The sequence below is a fragment of the Larus michahellis genome, chromosome 7 (genome assembly GCF_964199755.1).
Source record: "Larus michahellis chromosome 7, bLarMic1.1, whole genome shotgun sequence".
NCBI lineage: Eukaryota > Metazoa > Chordata > Aves > Charadriiformes > Laridae > Larus > Larus michahellis.
In genome coordinates this window covers 39232087-39259866 of record NC_133902.1, presented here as the reverse complement: position 1 = coordinate 39259866, position 27780 = coordinate 39232087, and the positions used below count along the sequence as shown (strand labels likewise).

Sequence of the window (27780 nt, the reverse complement as noted above, 5' to 3'; positions counted from 1 at the left end):
TAGCAACGTCCTCATGAAACTAATGAAACACTTGCCAAACTAATGCAGGAACAATTTGGAATAGCATTCCAATGCTGGAAGATCAAATCTTTCAATAAGGCTTTTTTTTTATGTTGTAAGAAATTTAAGACAGAAATCCTCTTTGGAAGGAGTGAGTTTCTTAGCCATTTTTATGCAAGACAAAATCTTATTTGGATAGGATCTGTTCATGAATTGAGTCTAGTTATAATCACTCAGATTATGATCTCAGAGTCAGTGCCATTTAATTAGTATTTAAGTACATGTACTGTAGCTACATTTAATTACAATCCCAGATTCCTATCTATTATCTGACAGATGATTGCTACTATTTGGCATTCAAATGGCTTCCAAAAAATAGGAAGTGAAAAACCTAATATGAATAACAATTAACAATACAGCTTGCTGTTACACAAAGCAAGCCTGCAATAAATGCTAGATCACACACAAAACAATTAGTCACCAAATCATTATTGAAGTATTAAAGCAAAAGAAGGCCCTAAACTAAGGTTTTCTCTTCTTTCTCCAGTGGTGTTTTGTGTTTTCTCTTTGTTTAGTTTCTGATCTTACATTTCAGTCCTACAGATTACAAGCTTGTATGGTGGTGCCCATGAGACCCTAATATCACAGATAGACCTAAAGAATCAGAACCTTCAGATATATATTTCTAAGGAGCACTGCATCCATACCGATGCTGTACACTCTATACTGCTAGACCCTATACTGTATGTTGTCAGGCTTTGTAATACTATAGTGTTTTTGCCTCCATTTGTAAAATTGAAGAATGCAGTGGATTCAGCTGGTATCAGACAGGGACAGTGATGTTTCTGATTAAAAAATAATATTGCAGTTGAGTTATTCTTACCTCCAACTTAACATACATATATTTTTCCAAATTTCAAATTGTCCACAGAGGGACCAGAAGACAAAAAAAAAAAAAAAAGAATAATGCATAGTAAATCCTGCTAAATTTCTTCTAATTTAAAATTAATGCATAGTAAATCCTGCTAAATTTCTTCTAATTTAAAATTGTGCTTTAAGCTAAGTTTCCTAAATACCTTTACGATATAGCTTCTTAAGTGAAATAATAACTTGAACCACATTGTAGTAAAGATAACTAAAAATAAAGGCCAACATTCCCACAGATATGCTGATATAATAGGTAATGCTCCTGCACCGTGTAGAAATATCACAGAAATATCTTCAAAAGCAACTAACAAGTACAGTTAGTTGTCCCACTGCCCCAAAAGGCTCTCCGCATCTGTGCCACGAGTGTTCAGTATGTATATTAAAATTTACCAGCTAGCCGCTAGCAAACAGAACATATAGACACTGACTCGTTCTTTTCATTCTCTTAGCAGGAAAAGTAATTTTGGTCTCTTCTATTCATTCTTATGATTTTCATAAGAATGGTGTCTTGGCATCTTTATGAAATCTATCATTCTTTCAAATTTGGATGAATTTGCCAGCCAAAAATTATGGTTAAATATTTTTTAAGTATACAATTATAAGTTAAAAGGAGATGCAATTGCATACAACTCATTTCTTTGAAAGCGCAGATAAAAATTGAAGGCTGAATTCTGCTGTTGCGCATAATCATTAGGAAGGAATTTGAGGAAAATATGGGATCAGTTCTGTAAGCAACAAAAGCAATTGTGGTAAAGTGAGACAGAGGTACATGTTGCAAAAGGGGAAGGAACAGCCTGGTAGGAAAGGATGTTATGTTTTCAAACTTTTAAAAACATATTATAAACAATCATAATGCACAGAAATAAACACATTGGCAAGGGTCCTTCTGTTGACCAGCGCTTCCCAGTTTTAAAAGCACCAGCTGCTAAACCTGGTGTAGTTTCAAGATCAAGTGTACAAAGGTAAGTGACAAATGCACGTGAGTATAAAAACCATATACTGAAATTATATGTTCCAAACAGATTTCAGCTTTTTAATGGGACTAAGGTTACTGCTGCATATATGGAAGAATGTGAAAAGGATTTATAGAAGCAGAAGGTGGGAAGATTAAACAAAGGCGGACAATTAGTTGAGCTTATGGACCTAAACAGCCAAAAGTTAACTTCTTCACATGCAACACTAGTGCTAAAATCACAGCACAGCTCAGTAATATGACAATCTTGACTTAGTCTATGTAGGCAAAGGCCTTTTATTTTCATCTATCTAAATGACTCCGTTTGCTGACAGGATTACACTCCTGTGTGTTAAAAGTGAATAAAAGATTAGACTGAGCTGTTCTTTACTTAGGGCGTTTCCCTATTCGGGGCTTCTGACCCAGAATTTGTGTTTTAATTTAGTTATCCATTGACTATTTTTTTATTTTACAACCAGAAAATCAGTGAGCACTGCAGTTCAATTAACCGCCCTGCATCATTTCACTGGTTCTTTGAACAGATCATAACTACAACATACATCAGTGGTATTGCTGTAAGACAAAATTCCATAGGATTTTGCATAACATTCTGGAAAAGGAAATAAAAATTATGAACACACAAGAAGTGTTCCAGCGTCCCTAAATATCTGATTGTTACCACTTAAGGGCATATTGATTTACCTCGCTGTTGGGGTTTGTTTGTTGGCTTTTCCTTCATCCTCTCATATGACACCATCTATTTTAAATGTTGACACATTTACATTTTAAAACAACCCAGAGACCCTGCTTTACTTGTATATCTTGCTAAATGTGAATAAAATTCAAACTGAAATGCATCAACTATTTTTGCTGGCACCCAAAGCATCTATTCCTTTTCCTGACTTCTCCATAACTCTTTACTTGGATCTATAAATCCTGTAGCTTGTTTGGTGTAACAGACTGTATTGTCACCGTAATTTGTGATTCTGTTAAAAATCTCACAACATTTTATGAGGTATTTGTCTTAGGTTTTCAGGTCCTTCAATCAAGAGTGTTTACATGGAAGTCTTAATCTCTTTTGTTTGTAAATTGAAACTGCACTTTTAAATCTTACAGGGCTTAAAGATTATTTTTTAAAGCCACAAATACCTAAAATTATAAAAAACCTGCATGAATAAACAACATTAAGAGGGAGCATCAGAGACTGACAGACCACTTCACAACTGTAACCTGAGATAAGCATTAAGTCTAGCCTCATATCGAAATTGTCATCAAAGTCTCTGCTCAACTTACTATTTTGTTTAATAGATGAAAGATGTAGTTGAGATGATCCTGAGTCAAGAACTGGAGAAATCATGGTATGCAAGAGCTTGAGAAATAGGAGTGCTGTCAGTAAGGAAGCTAAGTGAGCAAAACCCGGAGGGGGATTGTACTGCAAGTGGGAGACCTAGGAGTAACAGCAGACATCAGGCACTGAGGAGCAGGGCTAATTAGCAAGCCATAAGGCAAGGAAGAGGTACAGTAATATGCCGCGTGAGTAAAGAAAAAAGCAACCCACGGAGTGTTCTAGAGCAATTAGTGCAATCTGCCCCCATGCCTGATGTGTAGGCAGCTATCAGTCAGGCTCAGAGACCAGTTACAGCCAGGTGCCTGGCTGTAGTTACAGCTTGAAAAAAGACAACACGGTTTTGTTGTGTTGTCCAGGTGGATTTTATAACTATAGGACAATTTCCATACGCAAGTATAACACGAACACTTAAAATACATTAGATACTGCTGCAATCAGTGTTTAATAAGTGGCCTTATTAGATCATTGAGAGCTTTCAGTTGCCAATGATCTCAGCCCATTGTTGCTTTCTGCTTTTTAGCCTCACCTTCATTTCAGAGACAGGTTTTAATGAGATCCACAACTTTCTCCTTGTATCTAGATACATTGCTTGAAATAAGCGGTACTTTATATGTGTGGAAACAAATGTACATGCCTGTAGGCAGTTTATTTTATATGCCATAGCAGAAAAAGTGTCTGCAATGCCTGTATGAACCCATCAGCAAAGAGGCAGACATAGTGAAGAGAGTAATGGTGTATTACGCTTCATCTGCAGCTGAGAACCCTGTCAAATGCCAGAAAAGGGAAGAGGGGCATGGGAAATACAGACAGGCAATATACATAAAGAGACAGAAGTTTAATAGCAAGTATGCCAGAGAAAAGGGCATGAAATACATTTGATACAGGTGAGAGATGTCAGCTTATTGCTTTTTATTTACAGACGTGTATAGTGCTTTATCATACAAAAATTAAATTGATGTAGATAGATCAAGGAGTAGAGATGTGAAATCAGAATTGGTATGAAGAGAATATTAGAATGAACTAAATTATCGGGGAATAGGAACTGCTTTATCCTCTGGTCACTGCAATAAATATGCAATGAATTATTCTGAAGAAACATTAAGTATCTTGCTAATGAGGCCTAGGGTGTCATTGTACAATGTAGGGTGCTCAGATGGGAATTAGTGATAAGCAGATAAGCCTTATGTTAAAAAAAAAAAAGGTGTAACACTACAAAATACATAATAGCAAAAGCTACACCAGGCACAGACATATCCAAAGAAGAGGTCTGATATCCTAAGCAGAAATTATTTCCTAAATGGAAGTCCTCTCAAAGACCAACCTTTCTACAAATTACAGAAAAGATACAACGCGAACAGAACTGCTTGTAAAGTCCAGAAAGACCACCAGTTAATTTCTGCTCCCAAATTACACCATAAAGGCATCAGAGTCCAGAAACACTGCCTCCGAATACATCTTTCATATTTGTATCATAGAATCATCATAGAATGGTTCGGGTTGGAAGGGACCTTCAAGATCATCTAGTTCCAACCCCCTGCCATGTGCAGGGACACCTCCCACTAGACCAGGTTGCTCAAAGCCCCATCCAGCCTGGCCTTGAACACTTCCAGGGATGGGGCAGCCACAGCTTCTCTGGGCAACCTGTTCCAGTGCCTCATCACTTTCACAGTGAAAAATTTCTTCCTAATACCTAATCCAGATCTACCCTCTTTCAGTTACCCCTTGTCCTATCACTACATGCCCTTGCAAACAGTCTCTCCCCAGCTTTCCCGTAGGCCGCCTTGAAGTAATGGAAAGCCATTATAAGGTCTTCCCAGAGCCTTCTCTTCTCCAGGCTGAACGACCCCCTCTCTCTCAGCCTGTCTTCACAGGAGAGGTGCTCCAGCCCTCTAATCATCTTCATGGCCCTCCTCTGGACCCTCTCCAACAGATCCATGCCCTTCTTATGTTAGGGACCCCAGAGCTGGATGCAGTACTCCAGGTGGGGTGTCTCACCAGAGCAGAGTAGAGGGTAAGAATCACCTCCCTTGACCTGCTGGCCACAGTTCTTTTGATGCAGCCTAGGATGTGGTTGGTTTTCTGGGCTGCAAGAGCACATTGTCGGGTCGTGTTGAGCTTCTCATGCATCAACACCCCCAAGTCTTTCTCCTCAGGGCTGCTCTCAAAGCCATTCCCCGCCCAGCCTGTATTTGTGCTTGCGATTCCCCTGACCCACATGGGGCTGACCTTGCACTTGGCCTTATCTTCATGAGGTTCACACAGGCCCACCTCTCAAGTCTGTCCAGGTCCGTCTGGATGGCATCCCTTCCCTCCAGCCTATCAACCGCTCCACACAGCATGGTGTGTAGGCAAACTTGCTGAGGTTGAACTCAATCCCACTGTCCATGTCACTGACAAAGATATTAAACAGCACCAGTCCCAATACCAGCCCCTGAGGAATACCACTCATCACTGGTCTCCACTTGGACATCGAGCTGTTGACCGCAACTCTTTGAGTGTGATCATCCAGCCAATTCCTTACCTACCAAGTGGTTCACCCATCAAATCCATGTCTCTTCAATTTAGAGATAAAGATGTCATGCAGGACAGTGTCAAATGCTTTGCACAAGTCCAGGCAGATGTTGTCAGTTGCTCTTCCCTTATCCACCAATGCTGTAACACACTTAATTGTTCTGAGTGATTCAAGACTTTTTTATTTACTTCATTAATACTTGAATTCTAGAAGGGAAGTGAATGGGGGAAGGATTCAAAGATTCAAGAGCAACTGAAGGGACTGATTGAGAACTAGATCTAAAATAATGCTCAGCTAGCACCAGTTTCTCACATTCTGATCCCAAAATGCAAATGTATTGTAATAGTTATGATTACCCACCAGCAAGTGCCATTTGGGGTGCCACCACCTATGATTTTCTTTGTAGAAAGGCAGTAAGTTCTGTGAAGGTTGCAGTAATAGAATGAATCTGATAAGTTTTCTGTAAAGTTACTTATAGGACCATTACTTGTTTACTTTGTTTTTCTGTACAACAAGCACAAGGCTTGTATGAGGACAATGGGTACATGTATTGTACGTATAAATTCCCATCCATATGGGATGAGTTACTGTAGCAATGCTTTGAAGTTAACAAACCTTCTCAGATCATTACAGATAAAAATACTTCATTTCCACCTTTAATATGAAATGAATGAACTATTAGTTGTGTAAACAACTTCTGTATTTCATTTCTGATACTGCAGAAGTAGCAACTGTGATTTCTTTTCATACATTTGAGATGTGTAAAGATAGGCAGCAAACACTAACTCTTCAAAAACTTCACAAGCTGTTTCTAATTACTTTTCTATTTTTTTTAAAATGAAGACTTAAGACCTTTCTTTTTTGTAATACATAGCAGAGCTTATTTTTATTTCAAGCACTGTGAAACTAATGGTTTATTACTTGGTACTTGATAGGAGGATGAGGAGGATGAGTGTTATTTACAACTTTAAATTATTTTGAATTTTCAAAGTCTTTGATTCAATTTTACAAAGCAGCAAAATGATGTTTTAGATTGCACACGAGAGAATAAGAGCTTGCTGGAAAACAGACAACTCGAGAATATTTCTAATGGTAACTGTTTCAGCTGAGAGAAAGAACTAAAGGACAAGGAGTTATTTTTACCTGTCTTTCTTCTTACGTTGAAGTACTTTCTTTTTTTCTTGTAATGAAAGTGCTATGTCAGCGAACTCATGTTTTGGTTGAACACAGAGCAAGTAGCAAGCTAAATTATATACTCAATACAAATCTCATGCAATAATGATGAAATAAGTGTAAAATGACTGTAACCAAAGCAGGCGCTTTATGAAGTAAGGTCTCTTCTAAATTCAGTATGTGTACGCAATATAGAGAAAATGGAAATGCATTAAAAAAGATGGAATCGTAGACTAGACTGGCCGAAAGTTTTAATGAGACTGTAAAATATTATGATAAGCCTCTGTTTAAAATATACTCGGCCTTTGTCACTGCAGTATAAAGCAGATAAAAACTTAAGTGAGACGTCATGGAACATAATTAGAAGTCAAGCTGGCATGGAATTATGGTGCTCAAAAAACACAAGGAGCCAGTTCTGAGCCCTTGGCCTGTGATAAGAAATTCTGCTGACTTCAGCACGAAGTAAAAATAACTCGAATTATTGTGGGCTGCAGGACTGGACCTTGGTCATTATTTAATCTAAACACAGTAGAGTTTCAGTTTAGTAAGGGTGGCATGAACTTTGCAATGAACAGCTATTAACAAAGAGGTCAAAAGTCTGCTGCTGCTTCTACTAACTAAAGAAGCAACCACTTAATCTCAGGCAGTATACAGCTGCCCTACTTACAATATATAGCAGTCATTACAAAATGAATGGATATTTATAGTCAAATTTATCACCCTTACATTGTCATATACAGACAGACACACACAATGCTCTCTATTAGATTAGTTCAGACTAGCTTCGGGTATTTTTTTTTTCCTAACTCTGAGGCCATATTTTAGTAGAGGCATTTCACAAAAGGTTGAAGGTTTAGAATTGGGGAAATTTCATTCAGCTTTGCAAGGACAAAATTTGCATAACAGGGCTGCAATTTAAGACTTCTAAGAATAAAATTTCTCCTGAAATATCCGACATTTCCAAATGGAAATACCATCATAAAAAAAAATCAACACTTGAGGTTCAATTCTAGGTTTACAGAAAGAGCTATAGAAAATAAGAATGACAAAATGTTCTAAAAAATGAAAGTTTTGAGAATAGCCAGTGGTTTCTAGTTCTTCATGAAGAGTTCATCAGTTTTTAGTTTAAAGTACAGGAAGTATGATAGTGGTCATAACTGTTTTCTGTTTGCTTAAAAATATTAGTGAAGCTTACTGAACTACTCTGGCTTGATTAAATGCATGGCAAAAGTCAAGCATTGGAATATCTCTTTTTCCATGCAAGGGCATACAATGACATATGATCCTACACCCTTCCTTTCAGATGGTGTCAAGGGAATAAGGTAGCACAAATGCCTGTGAAGGATAGCTAGCATGAAACAAGTCATACACCAGACATCATCCTCTGCAGTGATAAATTCTTTAGTGAGCTGGATGTCTGGAGGAAAAAAGAGGGCTGAGGAAAATGAATGTGCCTTAAACATGATCTTCATCTTTCTAATGAGTTATTTAGTTACACAACCCTCTCCTATTGCTAAGTAGGAGGATATATCATGATAGCCATTCTGCAGAACATTCCTTACACAAAGTTGTCTGATTAATAATTCTTCTTATTTGTGCACATACCCAGTATTTTGTATTTGTACCTGTCTGAGGAAGTTTTATGTACACAAATTTCAAAAATATCCATGGAAAAACAACATAATCATTACACTGCTAAAACGGTTATTAAGAGTCAGAATAAAATACCAGAAATTCAGAACTGGTTATTTTTAAAATTATCTCATTCACAGGTGGTCCTATACTAACCATATACAGAAAACAAGGTGCTTTGATTCCTGTTTCTATCACTCAAAATTATTAAGACTCAACCATTAGTTAAATATTCTAAAAAATGTCTCCAGACTCCACATCCAATTTCTTCTTCTATGTTCTAGAAATCATTTTGGATGATGCCCCCGCTTTCCCCTTTCCCCCAGTGCTTCACTGAAAGTTTCACGATTAAGCACAGCAATTTTTCATTTGATTATTTAGTAAGAAATAAAGAAAATAAAATTTTGAAGGGCTTATTTACCATTGTGGAAAGAACAGTTAAATCAATAAGGGCAAATAAGTACCTTCTAGTATACTGAAAGCATCCTTTTTTTGTTTATAGAAAAGGAGATTAATGTTCACATTTAAACATTTCACAAACCTCTATGCATAGCTTCTTACACATGCAGTAACATAAACTCACTGCCAGAAGAACTAAAGCCACATATATGGTGTTTTGGGGGGCTTCGGAAGAAACTGGCATCAATTCCTAGGGCATTTAGTGAAGAACAGCTCGTACCCACAGTGCTCAGACCCAACAGTAGTAGATTTGCCATATCATTACTGCATAGATACATGGGCCAAAACCCTCTGCATCTCACATGGCAATTTAAACCATAGAATTTTATTTATTTTACCACAATTTCTCCAGATGCATCTACCTGGTTTGCTTGGGAAAGAAGCCTACAAGACAAAAGGCTATATGAGGTGTAGGTGATAATGGAATCAGAGCCTGGAAGAAGTCAGACAGATTGACAGATAGGTGTAATCCTCAGAAAACTTTTCTCTTAGTCCCAATCCTTTTGCGTTTGCACTTTCTCTGTTTTCTTGCTACATGCTCCTCTGCTTTTTTGCTATCCTATTTCTTCAAGTTTTATTTCTAATAATCACTGTTATCCAATCTTTAAGTTCCTTCATATCTTCATTTTCTCTTTTCTTCATCATATTCCTTGCTATATTTTTCCTGTTCCTCTATGTTTATTTTTCATTGCATGGTCCTAACCACCTCTCAGCTTGTCCCTGCGTTTGCTCAAACCCTTGCCAACTGATCTAAACACACTTTAGTCATGGCTTGTTAAATGTTAAATGTTAAAACCTGCCTCAAGCCTTTATACTGCCTTCTTCCCCCTCACAAAGAAGACATTGCAATTTCAGTAAGATCAGTGTCAGAAGAAAAAGTGCTGGCCCAGGGCCTTTTAATTTTTTTAAAGATTTGGAATAAGTAACTAAGAATAGTAGGTGAGAATCCCCTCAAATACAAGTAGAAATGGTGTTAACAACCACCAGTTGAGCTTTAAATTTGTTTTTTAATCTACTACTTCACAGTGAAACAGCAAAGAAAAGTCAAAGGTTCTTACTAATCGCTAATTTGAGCTTTGAAATTAAGCAAAAACACATTCAGAACAATTCAGTAGCAGCATTTTTGTGCAAGGATACACATGAGGTGAAACAAGTGTTATTTACAGACCATGCAATTCATCTATAGCAGACAGAAGAATAACAACATTTTTTTTTTGGTACTACAATAGCTAGTATTCTGTAATTACTTTCTACCAGTAAAAGTATTAGGGCTTTCTGACTGCTGGCTAGCATGGTGCTGGTGGGGAGGGTGGCTGAAACACACACAGCGCTCTCACCATAGCCAGTCACACCTGGATTGAGGCACACAAAGTTGAGGTGGAGATTCTGTACTCCCAGGCTCCCCAGACTCTTCCTGGCATATTGTTTTACTAATTATACAGGCTATACTATTGTCTTCACAATCCACTCTCTCATTTGTCGTAATTTAGATTGTTGAAGTGAAACCAGACCGAAGTAACTCATTTGAAAGGTTTTTCATTATCTGAAATAACGATACCTCCAGCTTAAATTTAAGATTCTAATTTCATATACAGAATGGAATCTACCGTTTGGTTGACCTTAGTAACTGAACTAATCCATTAGATTAATTCATACATATTGCATATACATAGAGAACAGAATACACTTGTTTCAACTTGCAGCTTAGATGATGAAGAGCATTTGCAAACGATTGGCTGACTTACAAAAATACAGAAAGAAACAATTCCTTGGTAAGAGTAATTTCCTATATGGGAAACTTGCTGGATACTCAGCTTTTGAGAGGTGCTCCAAAACCAGCGAATATACTGGGCATTTATTCCCATTTGTACTTGTACAGAAGACTGTGACCTTTCTTTTGACATGTATGCCCCACAGCTGTTTCACAGTCTTCTTATATTACCTCAATAAGCTAATATGTATGGACTCTCCAAGCAGAACAGTGGAACCAAACCCACAGGGATGATAGCTCAGGGAAGCAAGCATTTAAATTAGCGCACCATCTTTGTAGTGGGGAGAAACAAGACCAAGCACTTCAGTTTTGACCACTTAAGAGAGATTTCCTCTTTGCTGCAACTTAGATTAGCCTTAGAACTTCAGCACATAATAGCTGAGGACTGCCAGGAGATTTTTAACAAAGAGCCCTCCCCTCTGCAGTGCATACGCGTTCTTTCTCTCTCCACATCAGGGAAAGAAGTCCCAAATTTAGTGATCAGCAAGAGCATTGTACAGGATTGCTCTCTTTTCTCAAAGCATTCCACTAGGGAATTAAAAGTGATCAAGCAGTTTGAGAAAGGGCAATCTCAGTCTGGGCTGAATACAAATCAAACACATAAATGAAGCTGCACATCACTCAGACTTACAGCTGGTAAGTATTGACAGCAGCATGGCCTTTTCCCTTTCCTGGGACCATCTTCTCTTTGAGTCAAACTTATATAGATCAAAATAATGTTATTGCTCTTCCATACTAGTACCAGATGCTCCTGACACTACACACTGCCAGGTTTCAATGGGCTGAGGGGTTATCTATTAGGGCAGACTTATTAGTGGCCGTTACTTTTAATATGGATTTAACAGTGCCTACTTTGTGTGTTGCAAGCTTCTTTGTTTTTAAAAGTATTGTAGTAGTAAGTAGTAAATTCCAGTCTGAGTTTAATTTCCAAAGCAATTCTATGCTTTCAAATGACTAAGTTATAATTCCTTTCCATCTTATACTACAAAAACTGGAAAGAGTTCCTCACTGTTTTGACCCGGTTAAGATTTTAAACTCTTTCAGATAGATGGTTTAAAAGAGCTGTATATTTTATCTTCTACCTGCTTAAAGGAAACGTTGTTTCATATCTATTTTATTCCAAACTCAGACTGGAAAAGGAGTGATTGGTGGGGGAGGGGAAGAAGCTCAATCACTATGGAGATACGGAATTCTGTAAGAAGTCCCAGTGGAAAAAAAAAAAAACAAAACCAACAAAGACACTGCTATTAATGTTTCTGCAACTCAAAAACTTTTAAGGGAAAAAAATAGTATGTTTGAATCTGCATAAATGGAACTATTCTGAAACTGGATTCAGATTGCTAATGTTTTCTAATTGAAGGAAACCAAACAACGATTTCTCTTCCACTTCAGTAATGAAACCAATCCAAACCATCTTCCTTCCTATTTATGCCACCACACGCCTTCTGAATTATTTGCCTGTTTTGTAGGCTACATCCCAATCCAACACAGATTTGTTTAAAGGTGGGAGAAGATTAAGAGTTTTGAACAGGACTTGTTTATGGCTGAAGACTGTAACCCAGCGTCTAGCACTCATGATAGCCAGCACTGAAATGCTCACCTTGAATGAGATAATATAGGGAAGGTAATCTACCATCAGCTAACAAAGTTAAAAAATTCAGTTTTCCACATTAAGGTCTAAATTGCACTTAATAGATTGAGGGATGAAATGTAACCAATCTTTTTCATATGAATACAAAACCACCATTTTTGATTTATTTTTTATTACAAAAGCAGTGAGCCTAACCCCTCAAATCATTATTTTTTAATTAGAAAATTATTTTGAAAATTTTAAGAAAATCCCAAATTTTTAATTCAAATTATTCATAGGAAAATTTAAAAGGAACTGGGGTAAAATCTCACAGAAAGCCCATTCCAAGATATTTGGCTTTGTTGCACAAAACATAGTGGCTATTCATGCAGTGCGTCTATGCAAGAAAACTTCCTGATATAAATTCAACAAGAATGACAGTAATTACATATTCTGACCTATATTTCTTCATTTGTCAAATATTTTGAATACAAGGGTGATTTCCATTTGTATTCTACAATTTTGAAAGTCCACTAATTGCAAGACATTCTAAAATAAATGTAAATTGTCTGGATGGGCACCATCCAATTTCTAATGGACAGGTGTTCATATAAAAATTCAACAGTATCAGCAACAAGCTGGCAGTTACTGGTGGGGTGAGGGGCGTTAAGAAATTATTTGGCTCACAGCTGAACTTCCTATTTAACCACAGGGATGATCAAATTAAGTCAAGGTCAAGTATGTGACAGAGCAGCTGTGCCACGCAGCAGATAAAAACTGCTGGTATATATATAGTAAATTTGTTTTGATTTTCTAATCCACCATTCGTGTCTTGCAATTCCAGGCTACTGCAGGAGAGAAAGTGGCCTCCTGCACTCTCAGCCTTTACTTTGGGGTCTCCAGGTTTAGGTCCTTCCCAGGCTGCTTGAAGCCGTTATGGTGCAGCAGCCCCCTAGCACTCACTGCATCTCTGGGCTACAAGGAAAGCTTTACAGATGTCCAATATAGCAGAATAGCCAAAAAATCTCCTCCCGACTGAATAAGACAGATATTTAAATCTCCCTAATGGAATTAAATTATTGGACTGGGGGTGAAATTCTTACCCACAGGACACTTTACTCAGATGTAGCCCAACTCGAACTCTTATTAACCACTAAAAATATATGCTTTCAACATAGAGTGGGTTTGGGCCCCGTTATGCTTTGGCTTCATAATCTATGATTTTCCTGTTTCAATAAATGAAAATAAATTGATTTATGGCAGCTAATACACAGGTACTGCAAAAGATGGCTGTAATTTTTTGGTACCCATCTGTCCTCCTCTTACTCCATCTGTTTCCTTCACTCATTGCACTGGAATCCTGCTTCATGAAATGGGATCCAAGCTCTTTCGTGTAGCACAGTGTAAGTTACCTAGTTACCCAGCTGAAAGACATTTTCAAAATAAATCACTCTCCTTGTACTCTGTAGAAGGCAATAGACATCATTTTGTTGTTAATGTATGTCTGAAAAATCCTTCTTTCAACAAAATACAACTCTCAGTAAATTTCCTCCAATTTCAGATTGTGCACTTCAAAATAATACCATAAAGGCTCATCATTTTAATCAATTATTGATTACACCTTGGGGACTTTCCACCGATTCCACTTGATGCTGCTTTTAAAATGGTAAGTACCTAGATAACTGTATGATATTATAAACTGGATTATATTTTTATACTAACACAAGACTAAAAATGCACAGTATTATATGATTTCATTGGATAGTATAGCTTTTCTTAAACAGTTTTGACTGAATTTTTTTACCGTTTACCAGTTCTTTGGATTAAAGATTTTTATTTGACTCTTTACTCTAAATGTAAGTGTTTAACAGGAAAAGAAAACCTAAGAAAGCCCTCTGCCCTTTACAATCCAAGATGGCAGATATACAATACAAAAGGCTGAAATTAATTTATTGAGAAATTGTGTGTAACAAAAACACAAAAGCCATTACTAAAAATATTTGTTCCATGAGATAAAATAAACAAAGGGTACTTCCATTATTATCTCATCTTTAAGGCAGTGTGGTAAGGGAGGTCATTTGAAGGTCAAAAAGGGGGGGGGTTGCTGTTGCTTTAAAAAAGGGCTCACACTTTGAGATTCTCAGTATTCATGGTGTCTTTCTTTTCTATACTACCACGGTAGCTAGAATACCTACGTGCCTTAAACACTTGTTTTACGCACTTCATTATTAGCATCATATTAAAAGGCAATAGTTATATTTTATTTGCATCTACAAAGGACTTTTGCCTGATACCAAATATATACACAGAATAAAATATACAAGAATACTAGCACACAGAATACAGTTCACAGGAACATGCATTTAAACACACAGCTTTGTGACTAGGGCAATAGTAAATGTACTCATCACTTTTTTTTTTTTCCTCTAATCCCACATGTTATTTTACCACAATTTCAGTAGCATTACTGTCTGTAAGCAGTAAATTACCTAACCTCTTCAGACAAGAATGAGCATTTATAATGTAAGGGAATTTAAAAATATGTAGGAAGAACATAAGTTGGAAATGAAATGTTTTTCCAAGATGAAAAATGGAAACAAGTGCTGGTAATAGCACTTTGTAAAATAGAACTTTCATGTTAGATATCCATTATAGTGATGTAGGTGACTAAAAAAATTGAGAATTGCAATTATTTTAGTCTTTAGCTGTACCTTTAAATACATATAGCCCATTTCTCCTTTCTATAGCAGAGTTTGAAGTACTTACAAACGAAAGCAAAAAAAGAATGGCTGGTATTAATCATACAGAAAAAAATTAAAGTCTATATACCTCCTTTGCTCTTTTAAAAAGCATTAATAATGAAGTATTTGCATAAAGTTAAAGCAAGAAAACATATGTGAGAAAACATGCATCTTTTTGACATCTGCGAGCTACTTCTCTTGATCTGCTCTATAAATAGAAACTAATTATGGAGAGACTAAAATGAAAATAATGCCCTAGAAAATAAGAGAGACTGTCTTTTTTAAATACACTCAAAATAGTGTGAGTAAATCTATATCATACAGACACACAACCATTAAGCACATTGGAATTAGAAATCTTTTTCAGTCTGGTCTTCCTCCTTTTACAAGAAATGGTTAAACTTCCACTAACTCCATTCAAAGCAGAATCAACCTTGATGTGTTCTTTCTCTGCTAATACTTTCTGGCCTACAGAGTATCAATATTAACTGTGAATGTCAGAACTGTACAGGCTCTAGTGAAAAAAAGAAATATTCAGTCCTCTAAATGAATGCCCGAGCTCTGACTTTTAAGTGAAGACAGAGATCAGTAAGTCAGCTGCTCTTCGTGTTGCCTTCTTACTCATAATCAAAAAACAGAGGCTTGGGGAGCGCTTAGTAACATAATCCATTCCTTCCCAGGAATTTGATCTAAGTTTTCTTTTAAAATAACTTTATTCTTCTGCTTTGGTTATAAATATTACTTCAGAAACAAATACGATCAAAGGCTAAATTCCAAACTAAAAGCTGACACAATATAGGGGGTCAGCAGTGAGGTTGAAATTTCCAGTTAATATGCTGAGTCAATCCTGTCAAGGTGGGTGTTAGGTCTTCTCAGTTTCAGTGGGTACCTCAGCCACTGTCTTTGGACAGTAATGTTTCCCAGACTCACTGCAGAAGTGCATATTAAGCTGTTTCTTAGAGTAAATAGCAACCTGCTTGTGTATCAGCAAAAGTCTGGCAAAGGACAAAATAGAAGGCACTTCAGCCACTCAGAGCAGGAGACCACCATTAGAAGGACTGAAATGGAACCAACTGGGGAAAGTTTTCTTCCTTAGGAGTTGCGGAGAGGAGGTGGCTGGATGGAGCCACAGAGCTCAGACAGGTTAAAAGTTGCATGCTGGATTTCTCAAAATTAAATACAACCGTGGCCTTTATTTTTAGATATCTGCACTAAGAGAAGGGAGATTAAGATGCCAGAAATTATTATCCTTCACAGGCAGAGTCACTCAGGAATCCAATCTGTATGATTGCAGATACTTGCAATCATTTACTCACCAGGATAAAGCACTGAGCTACAATTCTCACAGTTTTAGCACCATGCAACAACCCAGCAGTCAAAAAATTTGTCCCATTAGAACAGTATACAAACTGACAGTCTGCTATGCTGCTTGACAAAATTATCAAGGGAGGAAATATCTTTAGGTTTGCCTTAACCTACCATCTGTCCACACAAAAAGTCAAAATGCATTAATTTACATACAACATTTTGCCAGTCAACAGCAACCATTAAGCATTATTCCTTTCTCCCACCCTTCACCTTAAAAGCGACTATTCTGTATCCCTTCAGTCATGGCATATACATTTTCTGTGAAGAAAATAAGCCAAAGCAACAGTGTGCAAAAAAGCACAGTCTAGGGTGGAATGCACAACCCAGTGCACATGCTCTCCATTTGCTATATACTGCTACCCTGAAGTGCAGAATATTTGCAAAAATATAGGAACATTCAATGGCAGCAGGAGGCAGCACTTGGAGCCTACACCAGACCTGGTCAGTACCTTCAAAGACCTATTTCAAACCATTTGGACATTAACCTAAATAGCATCTACTTGAGTTTCAAATAAATTACACACTCTTAGTCCTAACTTCCTGTTTCAGAGTGCACCAACATTTTAATCTACGCTAAAGTGAGGACTAAATGAATCATGTAAATCATAGTGGATGCAATGGGCATGCTAAATGAGGAACCGGCATAATCATTTACAGCAAAAGCAATTAGATCATAGGGAATGCATTTAAATAGATACAGCATCAATTATTTCATTTCCAGCTACTTGAGACTATAAGACCATAACCTGAAAATTTAGTCAATGACTTCTGGTTAGTAGGCAAGTACTAAGCTACAGGATTTTAGCTTGCCATGGTTAACTGATCAGAACATGCTTTTCATTCATTCTTGTTTTTTAGATTTCATTGTTAATGCAGAAAATCTGCATAATAATGAAAACTGAAAGTGCAGTGTAAAATAAATGGAACTTAATATCAAAGTTATTTTTCATATTTAATTAACTAAAAACTTAACTTCTGAATTTTAATTCACTGACAAATAACTTCATTAACACAAAATTATGATTGCCTGTAGTGTTTCGTGTCCTTCCAGAAGGCTGACTTCAAAACCGTACAAACTTTGGAGGGGGAGGGTGGCAAGAAGGAAACACACTGGAACAACCTCACCTTGCATTACTGAAAGAAAATTTCCGTGTACAAACTCAAATTGAATGGTATCTTGGAGGTGAGAATAGAGCAGGGATTACATAAAGCAAGTTGTGGGAATGATGGCTGGAGGAACCTGGCAAAGAAAAATGAGAGAACCCTCAAGGCAGGAGATACAACAAAATAACTATCTGCATTAATTTAAAGAAAAAAAGGAAAATGTTGGCAATGTGTTCACATAGCCTTTTGAAACAGAGAGAAAGAAATTGGAAGGATTAAATAGGATTTATCAATCTTCAGAGGGATATGCCTGTTTCTTTTGTCCCCTCCCACCTTCTGCATCAAGTTCAGCGCTATCAGTAGAACATTTTTCACCTTCTCAAATAAAGCTGTGAACAGCAGTCCTGATGCCATGAGCATGGCAAAAGTTGCTCAGCTGTGCCTGGTTCTCTCTGCTACTGAATAATCTATTGTAATCAATGTATTAAAGAATAAACCCAATACAGTTTTCATGATGGCAACCTGAGAAGGTACACTTAATTAATTAATAAATTACAGTTAATTACGTATGCATATGCTGGGTTTAGCTCTCTGTAGAGGACCCCAGGCTTGTCATGAAATTGCTCTTCAGCTTGATAGGCAAACAAGAACAAACTGCACTGATGTTCAGCTCACCATAATGGTGACATTTATGTTGCAAAACAGAGAGATGAAATTTCACTTTACTCAAGGTTCATATCTCATAGAAAGAAATAGCATTTGCTTGTTTTATTTATACAAGTTTAGAGGACACTGAGATACGTACATACAAAAAGGAGCACTGAGTGCAGTTCTGTTATGTGCTACAGAAGAACTGCAGAAGAAACATGTGAAAGAGAACCAGACTTAGTCACAGTCCTCAAGAATATCAAAGTTGCGTATTTGTCCATGATAACCACTGAAGGTATGCCCAAACAGATCATGCTATGTGGCCAATCTATTACTTGCTTTATTGTGCCAAAGCATTTATAGCATTTATAGGTAGGTCACAACTGCTTGGTAGCTCACACAGAAACTTTTGATCTCTTCTGGTCAGGCTACTGCAGCCACCTCTTTTCTATTTCTTGCGTTAGTCCTTTACGTGTTGACTTTGTCCCTTCCTTGCAGACATTCTATGGGTTTTGGCTGGAATAGAGCTAATTTTCTTCACAGCAGTTCATATGGTGCCGTGTTTTGGACTTCTGACCAGAACAGTGTTGATAACACACCAGTGTTTGAGCTATTGCTGAACAGCGCTTGCACAGTGTCAAGGCCATCTTTGTTTCTTATGCCACCCTGCCACTGAGTAGGCTGGGGTGCAACAAGAACTTGTGAGGGGACACAGCCAGCACAGCTGACCCCAAATGACCAGAGGGATATTCCATACCATATTACATCATGCTCAGCAATAAAGCTGGGGGAAAGGAGGAGGAAAGAGGGACGTTCGGAGTTATGGCATTTGTCTTCCCAAGCAACTGTTATGCACAATGATGCCTTACTTTCCTAGAAATTAATAAATAGCTGCCTACTGGGGTTCACTCATAACTGACACAAAATGCCCAGTTATTTTAATTAGTAGCAAAATAGCAATGTATCCCTCTATTACTAAGAGCTAGAACAAAAAGAATACAAACATCAGGTTTTTACAAGGTCACAAAATACTTATGTTTAACTCTGGCAAGTTTGTGTAGAAAAGAAGTACCATGAATAGAAGAGGTTTGGACTGCATCTTCGGTCTAATTTTATCAGTATTTCATTTACACTTCTGCTTCTATTTCATTCCTACAGACCATGTCATCTAATTAGTCTTCATTTTAAAAGTTTATTGAAATACAGTTCTGTAGCCAGGAGTATTAGTTGTGCTTGTTTTATCTGTTACTAACGAAACAAAAGACATTCACAGAAGCAGATGACTCTTACTTTAAATCCTGTCCTAAGAGATATAAACTAATCCACTGCACTGATAAAACAAGATTGGTTTAGATTCACATATACGATAAAAATCCTCTCAAATAATATTTCATATGCAGACCAAACCCAAATAAAAAAATAAATTACATTACATAGTTTGACACAGAAATATAATGGCTAAAATTGCATAAGCTTAAGTAGGTCAGAACTCCCACTGACTTCTGTATGAATTTGTGGGTTTTGTACTTTTCTCCTCTCTGAAAATACATCTGTGTCAAATAAAGTATTTTGCAAAATGGTTTTTGATTCCCTAATTTTATTTTCATAAGGTCATACTAATTTTCTGTCTAAGAGACTGTTATAGAACAACAGGAAAATACGTGGAAAAATAAATATATTCTGGTTTTCAACTTACTCAGTTAACAATAACTGCCATAACAGCGAATAACAAATATTTTGGGTAGACTGAAAATCATTTTTCTGTTAGAAGTGCATTATAGAATCATAGAATCTTCATGGTTGGAAAGGAAAGGCTGTTCCAGCGCTTGACCACTCTTTCAGTAAAGTAATTCTTCCTAATATCTAATCTAAACCTGCCCTGCCGCAACTTCAGACCATTTCCTCTGGTCCTGTCATTATTCACTTGGGAGAAGAGGCCAACACCCACCTCTACAACCTCCTTTCAGATAGTTGTAGAGAGCAATGAGGTCTCCCCTCAGCCTCCTCTTCTCCAAGCTAAACATGCCCAGCTCCCTCAGCCTCTCCTCATATGACCTGGTCTCCAGACCCCTCACCAGCCTGGTAGCTCTCCTCTGGACATGCTCCAGCACTTCAATGTCCCTCTTGTACAGAGGGGCCCAGAACTGAAAACAGTACTCGAGGTGAGGCCTCACCAGTGCCGAGTACAGAGGCATGGTCACTTCCCTACTCCTGCTGGCCACGGTGTTCCTGATACAAGCCAGAATGCTGTTGGCCTTCTTGGCCACCTGGGCACACTGCTGGCTCATGTTAAGCTGGCCGTCCACCAGCACCCCCAGGTCCTTTTCTGCTGGGCAGCTTTCCAGCCACTCTTCCCCAAGCCTGTAGCGTTGCTTGGGGTTGTTGTGACCGAAATGCAGGACCCGGCACTTGGCCTTATTAAACCTCATGCAGTTGGCCTTGGCCCATCGATCCAGCCTGTCCAGGTCCCTCTGTAGAGCCTTCCTACCCTCAAGCAGAACGACTCTCCCACCTAGTTTGGTGTCATCTGCAAACTTACTGAGGGTGCACTCAATCCCCTCATCCAGATCATTGATAAAGATATTAAACAAAACTGGCCCCAAAACTGAGCCCTGAGGGACACCACTGGGTGTCACAGATTAGAGATGTAATTAGATTTTTGCTAATACATCAAGAGTTAAGCTCAGGGAAAGATCAATAATGTATTATTCATTGCAAAATTTAAAAAAAACCCACATTAACAGCCATGTCTACTATTAGAATTTTCATTAGGCCAATGTAAGACCTCTGGAATGTATCTCTGTAGATGGCCTGACTGTCTTCTGTACTGACATCATTTTGCAGAGAAGAATCATTTGATGAATGATTAAAACACTGAAGCAAGAAGAGATTGAGAATGAGGTAGCAAATGTTCTATATTTCTGTCAATTTATTTTTCCTCCAGGTATAAAAAACGCTTCACAAAAGGAATTCAAATCTTTGAAGAGTAAAATATGCTAGTAAAAAACAATCTGTCCTATGTAAAATAATATTATATGCATGTGACTTCTTCAGAGGCAAAGCAGGCAAGCGGACTAGATAACACATCTGACACAATGTCAGCATAAAATATCAGGGGAAAAGAAGTAGGAGAAAGGAAAGTTACATTTTGAAATTATATTACTATCACAGCAAAAAAGATATAGTTTTTTACCTGATACCACTGTCTCTAAGAACACTAATCCCATTTATCAACCAAAAAATAACATTTGCCCCTCCTTCAAAAGCAATCTGGGAAATGAATCTTTGTGCTATCTATAAAGAGCACACAGCCTGGATATAACTTTTTTTTGGTTAGTCGTCGTAGCTGATTTAAAAGCTATGTGGACATCGCTACTCAGATATTATTATGGACCAAGTGACCATTCTCTCAGTCTCTTCTTATCTGAGCCCAGAGGGCTTGTCATCAGAGAGATATGAAAACACACTCTGTGCTTCAGCAGGCGCTTCGTTCTTCTGCACTGAAAGCACTAGCGGGTTCCTTGAACATGAATTTAATTTGTGTAGCAATGATATTATGAAGCATCACTGTATTTGCATAGTGCCACTTTCCCTCATGACATCATAACAGTTTGAACATTCATAAACATCAAAACAAGTATGAAGATTTTTAACGCTGGGGATTCAACATACGAGTGATGTTTCTCTCACCACCATGTTTTTCTGCTACGCAATAGTCTCATATCCTCATCATTTGCCTTAACATGATCTAAACTTTTTTCCATACATCCATAAATCTTTCTAAATCTTGTTGCTTAACCTTTAGTCACCTTGCTATTATCTAACTTCCCAGTTAGTAAATTCTAAAAATCTTCAGCTACTGAACAATCCTTATCTTAACCTAGAATTTGTAGTCATAGGAGCATAACCCATTTTTTCCACTAAGTACTTCAAAAAATAGCAGCCAATAACAAATTTTAACCTTTGATTTCCATATTGTGCTGAATATCACAATTAGCAGAACGAGCTTTGTCACTGATTTTAAAGTTGGTAAGCTTCCAGGTTTTAAATCTCACTCGAAAACTCTAGTTTCTTCATCAGAGACTTCTCTAAGAAGTATTTTTGACTTGTACCCAGACAAGTGATACAGGTGCTGCAGGATAGGACTAGCATAGGATTATACTTGTCACACAGGAATAGAACAGATGGTTTTGGAATCTTACCCTTAATCATATTTAAGCATATATTCCAGAGACTAGGGACTAAAACACAGCACCCTGATTTCCATCTCGTACCTTCACAAATGTCTGGTTTGCTACCTTTTCCATCCTGATAACTCTACTGAAGAGCATTGATTACACTGGTCTTTGTTTCAGAAATAGAAAACTAAAGCGTACAAATAAACTTGTCACAGCTAGAAGACACAAAACAAAACATAAGAAAAGTCTCTTGTGGTATACAACTTCTAACAGTCTTTCTAACACAGTCTGAAGAAAGGGCCAGGACTAAGCATTGTACATGTTTATATACCCAGAGCCCAAGGAATTTGATAAGTTTTCACAAAGAAGAGCTTACAGCATTGTGCTCCTGATTAAAAACATTTGCAGCAACTCCACCTTTAAGCAGTATAGAACAAGCTGGATTTTAGTACCCAAGGGTGGCAAAGCTTGAAGGAAATCTTGGGAAGAACAATTTTTAGGCAGTCTAAATTTCCATTTCCACCTTGAATACAATTCTATCATGATCAAGCAGACGAATTTGAATTTACTAAATTCTGCACAGGAAAAAAGTCTGTTTACACATTTGTATGACACAAATATTTGAAACAAAACTCCTTCTTCCAGCATAATAAAAAATGAATGAGAATGAATTTACGGATTTTTTTTCTCCACAAGTATTCAGTAGGAGTTTTACTCATTTAATTGCTTTTACAGTGACAAAAATAAGTCAAGTGTTTCCTTTTTTTTTTTTTTCAAAACAGGGATGGACCAAAGTTATCTCATGATGAGGCTTGAATCATCTTTAGTTCCTCCTCTTCAGAATTTTTTTTTAAAGAGATTTAAGAAGGGGTTCAGTTCTGCCAAATTAAGGTTGCAATGATAAATAGGAAGGATATTGGATTCTTCTATCAAAGAAAAAAAAGTGCTCCTGAGTGCAAAAGCAGTATGTTTTTTGTCTATGTCTATAATAATGTCTATTATACTGCCATTATAATTTCTTACTGGACAGCATATCAGCTAAGAGCTTCATTTACTGTCCTCTTTGTTTGTTCACTGATCATAGCATAGGGATGTGAATAAGACTCAAGAGCCATTCTGGGGAAAAAGAAATAGAAATCCAACTCAAACTCACCAATTAAAGCTACCAATCCCAGCTTGAAAACTGCTTTCAGCCACAGAATGGCAGACATAAGTACCTTGCCTCGGGCTTCAAACACATATCAGCAAGAAAAGTATGTGATAATATTAAGTAGTCCCTTGTTTCTTTTTAGTTGATAGCTCTTGAGTTTTGCTCATAAGCAATTGTAGTAGACTTTTGTGTTCAAATAGAAAAAAACCCTGCCTTTCGTTCTATAGGAATAGCAATGATATTTCTGAAAATGTACCTGCCTACAAGATGACTTTGGATCTTTAAACTGAGACACATGATGTCTGTCTTTCAGATCAGTGTCTGCTCAGCTTAGGAAAAAACAGCAGCCAGCACATCATGAGCTAAGAAACTTGTTTGCAGCTTTAATAACGCACTAGTACTTCTATTTCAGTTAATACCTATGTACTTTGAACTTTATAATAGTCTATTTGTTTTTGAAATCACAGATGAGTGAATTTATTATTTTTTTAAATGATAACTTTAATTCTTTCATCGAAGATGCCTTGCCTAAACAGAACTGATAACCATTAAAAGCATCAGCATAACATATTACTCACTTTCACTGTTTTACTAGAATGCCCCTAGGTATAGAAACAATGCTTACTAATGATAAATGAAGAGATACATAATTCATGTGTTAGAGTGTTCTTGCCTATATGTGGATTATCTTGACAATCAATTTACAAAAAAAAGGAAGCTTGGGACCTAGAGGGTACATTTTCAAAGCTATATACAAGAGGTACACTCATTAATCCTATTAATGAATAATAGGATTAGTGTATACACCACTTACACGTTGCTTTCAAAGAGTTCCATATTTCGACCAAACCTAAGGAAGCAGATGAAATAAAATCCTAGTAACATGTCAACCAGTGATTATTCCTTTCTATTAATGTATAAGCGGCTCAACAGTACTTTTATGTCTTTGTTGGAATTACCACTGCTGAAAAGCAGTAATTCTAAGGCAGATTTTATTGGTTAAACTATGAACATAGAAATGTTGCTGTCATGCTGAATCTTCCACTTCTTCTGTCCACATTGTAAAAACAGGCACCCTGATATCTCTATAAAAGATACTACACAGTGTTAACTGTGTCCTCTACCTTAAAGGGGACATACAGGTTAATGAAATGTAGGATTAGCATTTCTCTGACAGTGTTTGCACACCTTCTGGTTGCCAAGCTACAAAGTACATTCAGACTTTTTGAGTTTTCATATATGAAAACAGCTTTTTGGGAAAGTGTCCAAACAAACATCTGTGGATGAGAGTTTTTTATTTGCTCACAGAACAGACACTATATCACGAGGATCAAACTTATCCGCTTCATCTCTCACAGGGAATCTAAAAAACTCCACATGTTTAGTTGCCTGAGGATTTGCCTTTCTTATCTCTTTAATCTTGACAAAAGGACCATAAAAGGCATCAGGTAAAGTCAGTTTTCGCAGTCACTATGCTACTCTGTCTTATTAGGAAACAAATGAAAACCATAACCTCCTTCCACATAAGTTGTAAAACCATTTCCATACAAAAGTGATTTTGGCCAGAGTAAAGTGACACAAAAGAAAGATTCTGGTCAAAAGTTAAAATCAGCTATGCATCAGCTCAGATACAAACTAGCTGACATTACTTCCAGGTGTCTTGTGTGTGTGTCATACCCTGTAAAATATTTTCAGCCTGAGATATGTTGAACTATTTCACTTAGAAGAATATATATCAGAAATATCTGATAAAAGCTTTTGAAGAAAAGTAACTGAAGCAAAAGTTGGACACATGACCAATTTTTCTTTACCTTGGACAAAATACTATGGTGAAATAAATTGCATAGAAATACTTCTGCTATTAATTCTCAGCAAAGCATGAGCATTTCTACTACCATCACTAAATGTTCTCAAATCCAAACACGGGGACTTTACATGAAAATCAACTATTTCCTAACATACATGATAAAATTGTATTTACAGAAGAATTCTAGGAAGAAAAAATAAAAGAGGAAATTTAAACCCATTCAACATTGACAAAGGCACGTTTTAGATGCAGTAATAACTGCACGCCCTTCAAGATTTCAGTTTTATAGATGAGTGTAATTTCATATTTTTAATTCTATGCAGATGATTATTTTTATTCCTGTAAAACTAGCACAAAACTGGTGTAAACTACCACAGAACTAGTACCTTCTGGTTTATTCTGTGATTTCCTATGCATCGTAAAGGGTGAGACCAGCGCTTATGAATTCTAGTGAAAGATATGGAATGAACCTTAATCACAGTGTTCTGAATATCTCCTACTATTTAAGTTCAAAGCTGAAGTCTGAAACCTAAGTATTTTGGACAGTGCAAGACAGTGATCCTGAAACACAAAAATAAACCAAGTTTGGATTAATATCTGCCCAATTACACAACAATCTTTGTGAAATACTAGCAAAAGATACCTCCTCCCCACGATATCATCAAATACTCTGAGAAATGAAAAGCGTCTCATAAGAGAAAAGCGTTTAGCAATTCCATTTTTCTGCTCTGTGCATCTGGTGGAGTTCTGAATGCACAACCTATATATAGCATCTCTGGATGAAATAACCAAAAGGGCAGAACAATGACAAACTCACTGAGTCGCCCAAGCAGAATCCTTCTTCAAGCTCCCAGCCAGGCAGCAAGCTGATATATACCGTGGCCAAGGATGGGTACTACCGTTCACCAATTATACCTTTAGTTTCAAGCTACCTTTAATTAAGTAACATTCAAAACACAATTGCCTATTCCCAGTTTGCTACGAGTTACCATGTTTTTTCAATCACTATTCAAAGCACTGAAGCTACCGAGCAGGTATGTTGTACCATGTGAGCTCTTCTTGCCAAAACATGGAACAGGTTTAAGCTTATATCCCAGTTCTGAATATTTCTGGAGAAGAAAACAGAAGCTGACATATTAGCATTAAAGGATCAGACTACAACTGTGGAATTAAAATTGCACAAGGGCATGACAGGCAAGGGAAACATTTCCCACTACAGTGACTGAACACGCTAAGGGTGCTGCTGAGCCACTGACCTTTGCAAGGAGGAAGATTAGGGATGGGAAGCATTACACATCTCTCATCTTTCTTCTCCAGTAGCAGCCAGTCACCGCAAGAGAGTGTACACTGCACATATATAAAGTGCCATATTTCTATTAGGAAGGAGATTTTTCTCCCCCCCCCGCCCCCTTTATGTTCTGCTGTAATTCATTTCCACTTGGCATTCCAGCTGTAAACCTTGCCCAGTATGGGCTTTCATACAGCAGATAAGTGGAACTAGAATGTAAAAAAAAAAATAAAAAACAAGGTATTTAACTGCTTTACTTTAACAAGGATTCATCAAGGATGGCCTGATTGATTGCCTTGTTATAGTATTTTATTTTGTTTTATATTTTCTAGTAATTTTAAATTTGCAACGCTACTGCATGTTTTCATAGAGACAATATTCCTGTTTTGCACAGATTATTAATTGTTCAGAAAGGTATTTGGAACCTTAAGGTCTGAACAGGCTCCTTGACCCAAAAAGTTGTGTTAGTATTACACAAGTCACTAATGGAAAAGTGACTCAGAATAAAAGTATTGATTAAAAATACTTTGATAACATTGTGGTTAACCATAATTTATATGTCCTACGTCAGGGCAAGTAGCTTCTGACATATACTTGGTCATGCTTATTAGAAAATTTATAATTTTTATATTTAGATATATTTTACAAACAGACTAGGAAAAGAGTTGAGGAAAAATTCTTTTTACATCTAAAGGAATATAACACGACTAGAATTATCTATTCAGAGCATCATAAACTGCAAGTTACTTAAACAGACACTAGCTAATACTTCTGGTGACAATAATCATCTTTTCCATTACTTCAGAGCTACGTCAATATTAAGTTTCAGTTTTATTGCACAGCTATGCAATTTAAAATAACAAAACATCCATGGAAGTCTTTGTACATGTTATTAGAGAAAAGGTCTTTCTTTTAATTCCGTATGTAGTATCAAGACGTTAATATGACAGCTCTGTTTGTCTAAAGGGGCCAGCTGGAGCTCTGTATTATATTGTCATCGGTAGCCCATTTACTGTACCTCTAGCTACATATTTGTGCATAAGTAGCTCATGCAAATCAGATAGATGGTTCCAAGGATCAAACTTTGATGTCCATTGAGTGTCAGGATTAGGTCTATCAAGGTGCTAAGAACCAGTCATTATACGTCTATTC

At 37.1% G+C, this 27780-nt stretch overlaps 1 protein-coding gene and 1 long non-coding RNA gene across 4 annotated transcripts in view; one reads left to right on the top strand and one right to left on the bottom strand.

Moving 5' to 3' along the window:
• Positions 1–27780, bottom strand: part of LOC141746152 (uncharacterized) — a 136046-nt gene that overhangs the window by 35213 nt on the left and 73053 nt on the right. The gene's annotated exons all lie outside the window — the stretch shown is intronic.
• The window catches only part of B3GALT1 (beta-1,3-galactosyltransferase 1), a 216873-nt gene that overhangs the window by 135541 nt on the left and 53552 nt on the right, over positions 1–27780 (top strand). Inside the window, exon 3 of one of the 2 annotated variants that reach the window (XM_074594037.1) lies at positions 13906–14010. The exons of the other annotated variant lie outside the window; for it this stretch is intronic. The gene's annotated coding sequence lies outside the window, so the exon portion shown is untranslated. The remainder of the gene's footprint in view (positions 1–13905; positions 14011–27780) is intronic. 2 annotated transcript variants of the gene reach the window in all.